Source organism: Sorex fumeus, unplaced genomic scaffold (genome assembly GCF_029834395.1).
Source record: "Sorex fumeus unplaced genomic scaffold, SorFum_2.1 ptg000100l, whole genome shotgun sequence".
Lineage (NCBI taxonomy): Eukaryota > Metazoa > Chordata > Mammalia > Eulipotyphla > Soricidae > Sorex > Sorex fumeus.
Genome location: NW_026606157.1, coordinates 880,430 through 886,575, shown reverse-complemented (window position 1 = coordinate 886,575; position 6,146 = coordinate 880,430).

The window sequence follows — 6,146 nt, the reverse complement described above, 5'->3', positions numbered from 1 at the left end:
GTATCTGTTTGTTTGCCCACCTCTGAATTTCTGAACTCTGTATATATTAAAAAAGTAAATTCTATGTGTTTTTGTTCCCCAACAAGCTCCAATAATATGAGCTCCTGATATTACTTTTCAGCTAGAGGGAAATGGAAGAAAGGCGAACTGGGAAGTGTTGAAAGAGACTTTAATTCAGGCAACCTACAATAACTGCCTCAACAGGGGCTGGCAAGAAACTGAGCCTGGTGTGACAAGTCCTGCTCAGGTTCTTAAGCCATCCACCTGAGACCAACCACCCCAGAACAACAGACTCGACTGCAGTGAGATCTCTGCCCAGAGCCTGACCCAAATAACAGCACCTTCACTTCCTCTCAACGAGCAAGCTCATGGTGAAAGCATCGTTCAGAACCACCAGAGAAACAGGAACGAGGGGTGGTGATAGCATGCATGTAAGGAACAGAATTCTGAAGAACCAAATTGTTGGCTTGTGCATCATTGACCAAGTGGCAGCAGGTGACTGATTTGCCCTGACATGCTTTGTCACCCCGTCTATAGAACAAACGCAGGAATGATAGAGCTACTGGTTTCATTAGTTTTAACTCAATATATACACTTACGATAGGAAAAGCTGAATAAAAGGGAATCAGAACAAGCAGAAACAATGCCAATGAGCTTAACCTCCACCTCTGAACATCCATGAGAAAAGATACTGCCCCAAGAGGTAGTGAGTGACCTTGAGTTAGTTGCTGCATGTTGAACTTCCTTGAGTGCCCAGAACAAAACCGCCACAACACGTCCCTTCAGAGGATCAGGTTGGGAAATCAGTCTCTCTTCTCATCCTGTGACCTCTAGCTTTCTACCCTTGAATTTCCAAATCCGATGTCATTAGCTGAGGATCCACACTCTCTTTACTGTCAGTGGAAACAGAATCCACAGCCTTACTGATGTCCAATCGACACGCTTTTCTTCCCCCTCTGTCAGAAGTTAATTTAATTTCTCCATCAGTGCAAGAAGAACCCAAAAGGAGAGGGAAAAGCTTCCCTTTTCTCCAACAACATTCTTCATTTATTAATTTTGAAGTCTTGTATATATTATGTATATATATATGAAAATTTTATAGATTTTTAACAAACACAGATACATTTTATACTTAATCACTTAATCACTTAACTTCCCGTTAGTCGTCGATTTGCTCGAGCGGGCGCCAGTAACGTCTACATTTGTCCCTGTCGCGTGCTAGTGTAGCCCAATGGCATCTCTTCGCTCCGGGAACATGGAGGGCCTCAAACCGATCGTTCATGACCTTGACAAAGAAGTCTGACCATCTGGTAGGTGGGCGGCCACGCGGTCTCTTGACATCCCATGGAATCCAATCAGTAACAGCTCTAGTCCAACGGTCGTCTTTAAATCTCATTACGTGACCAGCCCATCTGATTTTCGACACCTTGGCAAATGAGACAGCGTCCCTGATCCTTGATCGTCGACGGATGTCAGAACTCCGGATTCGTTCTCTCATTTGAGTGAAACGTGATATTCCAAGCATAGCTCTTTCTATTCTTCTTTGGGAGACCTGAATGGCGTTCTCATCTTGTTTGCGTAGGGCCCAGGTCTCTGAGGCATATGTTAATGCAGGAAGAACAGTGGAATCAAAGAGATGTGCCCGGAGCCGGAGGTTCTTCGTCCTCTTAGCTATTTCTTCGACGTTCTTGAAGGCGTTCCAAGCCGCTCTCTTCCTCCTGCGCAGCTCGGGTGCCAGGTCATTTGTCATGTTGACCTCTCGACCTAGGTACACATAGCTGTTGCATTCGGAGATGGTCGTTCCATTGAGAGCGAATGGGGCGTCAGGAACAAGGCTGTTTCTCATAAACATTGTCTTCATAAGATTCAGCTTTAGTCCTACCTTTCCACACTCACGGTCAAAGTCGGCCAGCATTTGTGCCGCTTGGCTGATGTTTGGTGTTATTAAAACAATGTCATCAGCAAAGCGGAGGTGGTGTAGTTGCCGACCATCTATCTTCACTCCCATTCCTTCCCATTCCAGTCGTCGCATGATGTTCTCGAGGGTGGCACTGAAGAGTTTTGGTGAAATGGTATCACCCTGCCGCACCCCTCTCTTGACATCAACGATCACTTCTTTGTAGAATGGTGAGATCCTGGTAGTGAATCCGCAATACAGCTCACGGAGGATCCTGATGTATTGGGCTTGAATGCCCTGATTGGCTAGGGCTTCAATGACCGCTTCCGTCTCAACAGAATCAAAGGCCTTCTTTAAATCAATGAACGTTAAGCAGAGCGGCATCTTGAACTCCCGAGAAACCTCAATGAGTTTGGTTATCGTGTGGATATGGTCGATGGTGCTGAATCCTTTGCGGAACCCTGCTTGCTCACATGGTTGTCCTTCATCTAGTGTTCTGCCAATCCTATTCAGGATGACTCGAGTGAACAACTTGTAGATGACAGACAATAGGCAGATCGGGCGATAGTTGCCAATGTCATGGATGTCTCCCTTCTTGAACAGTAGTACGGTCCTGCTGGTTTTCCATTGAGATGGAACCTTGCATTCAGACAGGTAGCGAGTGAAGAGCCGAGCCAGTGTATTGATGAGTACTGACGGCAGGTTCTTCAGGTGTTCAGGTTTGACCTTGTCTGGGCCGGGTGCTGTTTGCTTCTTTACTGACGAAATGGCGTGTCGGATTTCGGAAGGGAGAACGTTGGGAACGACATACCCATCCTGTGGAATTTGGTATGTCGGCAAGTGGACATGGCTATCGAAGAGATTTGAGTAGAAGTCATGGATAATCTTCTCCATTGCCGTTCTGGAGGATGTGATGGATCCATCAGGACGTCGGAGGGCAGTCATCTTGGTCTTATAGTTGGCGAAGGACAGGCGGGCGTTACGAATACTTTTCCCGGCTTCTGCCGCATCTACCAGTACTTCTGCTCTTCTCTCTTTGAGGTCTTCCTTGATCGCATCTCTGCACTGCTTTGCAAGCTCGGACGTTAGCTTGCGGTTGCCTGAGGCATGCGCCAAACCACGCTGGCGAATTAGCTCAAGAGTTTTCGAAGATAGGCGACTTTTTGTGGCTATCTCTCTCTTGGCGTTCCTCGCACATTCATGGAGGTGCTGAACCAGTCGATCGTATTCCTCGTCAATGTTGTCAACAATGGCATCTTCCCATGTTTCCGCAATAGTACCAAAGAGTTCCCAGTTGGTGGTCGTTCTGGGAGTTCTCTTTTTGAACTTTGCAGCCCTTTCTCCCCGCTCTGTGAAGTAGAATTTTGCATGAAGGAGACGGTGGTCCGATCCCGTTCGAAATTTTGGGACAACAGCGACATCAGTCAGGCAAAACCGTCGATTGAATATGATGTGGTCTATTTCGTTGTGGAATCGTCCACCGGGAGACTCCCATGTCCATCGTTTAGATTCTGCCTTCTGGAACTGTGAGTTACCATGAATGGTCTTGGTCGACATGATGAACTCAGACAGTCTCTCACCCTGTTCGTTCCATTCTAGGCCATGGGTTCCGATGTGAAGTTCTTCAGCTGATCTTCTCGGTCCTATCTTGGCATTAAAATCACCCACAATGATCTTGTAGAAGGTGTGGTCTTCTTTATAGAACTTCTCTAGCTCCATGTAGAACTTCTCGATACATTTTATACATTGCAACTTATTTTGTGTTGGAATGATTGTTATGTTAGTATACTGAGATAGATTTATTGCACTTTTAGAAGATAAAGGAAAGTATTGTTTAAAAACATATTGTACCAAAAAGAAAACCCCCAAATTTAAAAGTTCCATATTGTACAGATGAATAATAAGTTGATTGTGTACCGTTCCTTAATACTAGGATCACAGTATCATGGTATCACAGTCCTCCCGTTGTTCATCGATTTGCTCGAGTGGGCCCAGTAACGTCTCCATTGTGACACTTGTTACTGTGTTTGGTATATCGAATATGTCAAGGGGAGCTTGCCAGGCTTTGCCGTGCAGGCGAGATACTCTCGGTAGCTTGCCGGGCTCTCTGAGAGGGGTGGAGGAATCAAACTCGGGTCAGCCATGTTAGCTGTGTGCAAGGCAAACGCCCTACCGCTATGCTATCGCTCCAGCCCAATACTAGGATACTTATGGAATAAGGTAGTTACATAAGATCTTTAAAACATTGAGTAAGAAAAAGGTTTTAATCCATATTTTTCACATTTTGGGTGTGTAATCAGGTATGTGAACACATTATAATTAGCTATACATGGATGGACATGGATAGTATCATGCTGAGTGAAATGAATCGGAGAGGGAGGGACAGACACAGAATGATCACACTCATAGTATGATAATAATACAGAAGCAATAGAAATGAGGACTAGGAAGAGTGGTCCATGGTAGGAAGTCTGCCACAACGTTGGAGGGGAGTACAGTTAGGACACTGAAGGCACCACTATGACAACGATAATTAGAAACGGTCCCTCTGACCAAGAACTGAGTGCTGAAAGGACGTAAAGTGATAACCTTTTCAGGAACAGTAGTGCAAATCACAATGCCTAGAAAAAAAGTTATTTACACACACACACACACACACACACACACACAAGCGTGCACAAGCATGTGGGGGTGGGGGGGGAGAAGAAATCCTCTGTCATAGAGGCAGGCTAGACAGGGGATGGGAGGGACCCTGGAGCCATTGGTAGTGGGAAGTGTACGTTGGTGAATGTTGGAACACTATCATGAATAACTTTGTAACTGAGTAGACTCAATTTAAAAAAATATATAGAAAGCGATACCCTAAACGACTAAAATGGTTGGTTTTATTTAAATATTGAATTTTTTAAAATTGGGGGCACGGTGGATTACAAATTACTAATTACAGTTTATGAATATGATTTCCTACATGAACTTCTCCAGCACCACACCCTCCATGCAGGTGTTCCCTTCTCTCCACCATTAGCCCCAGTGACCCTCATCCACCCACCCTTACTGTGATGAGCCTCCTATTGAAGACAAGTTTTCAGTTTCTGCTGCTCTGGGACCTTTGTTATCCCCTATCCCTGTTTCCTCATATCCCACATATATGAGAGAGCATTCTGTGTTTGTTCCTCAACATGTTTTTTGGTTTTGGGGCCACAGCCAGTGATGCTCAGGGCTTACTCCTGGCTCTGTGCTCAGGGATCACTCCTGGCTATGATCAGGGGACCATATAGGGTTTCAGGAATTAAACCCAGGTTAGTGATGTGTAAGGCAAGGACCGAAACCACTGAACTTTCATCAGCATGTCCTTCTCTTTCTGACTAACTTCACTTAGCGTGCCACTCTCCAGCTTCATCCACACGACAGCAATTTTTTTTATAGCCAAGTAGTATTTCACTGTGTACGTATACCAGTTTCTTTATACAGTAGTATGATCTTGGACATTTGGGTTGGTTCTAGATTCTGGCTATTGTGAATAGTACTGCAATGAACATAGGAGTGCATATGTCTTTTCTTAGATGATTTTTTGAGCCCATGGGATAAATGTCCAGAAGATGAATTGCTGGGTCACATGGAAGCTCAGTTCCTCTTCTTTTCAGAAGTGTCCATATTGTTTTACAATAAGGGTTGACCAATTAGCATTCCCACCAGCAGTAAAGAGGGTTCTTTTTTTCCCCAACATCCACAACAATAGTTATTTTTGTTCTCTGTTATGTATACTAGTTTCAATGGCATGAGATAATATCTTTTTATTTGTATTTCTCTGATGATAAGTGATCCAATATTTTTTTCATATACACTTTGGCCATCTGTATTTCTTCTCTGAACAGGTTTCTGTTCCTCCCATATTTTTTTGGTAGAGTTCTACTAGTGCTTTATATATCTTGCATACCAACCCTTTATCCTATGAGTAGTGGACAAATATTTTCCCCAGTTTTTATGTGTTCTGTCTTTCTATTCTTTGCAATGCAGAAATTTCTGAGTTTCGTATAGTCGTGTTTGTTTGTCTTTGTTTCTGTTTACATGGTCAATGATTTCGAATCGTTAAAGACACCTCTAGCTTCAATGTCATGAAGAGTTCCATATGTATTTTCTTCAATGTGATTAATGGATTCAGGTCTTGATATCAAGGTCTTCACTCCATTTTGATTTGACTTTCATGCATGGTGTTAAAAAGAGATTTGAGTTCTTTTGTTTTTCCATG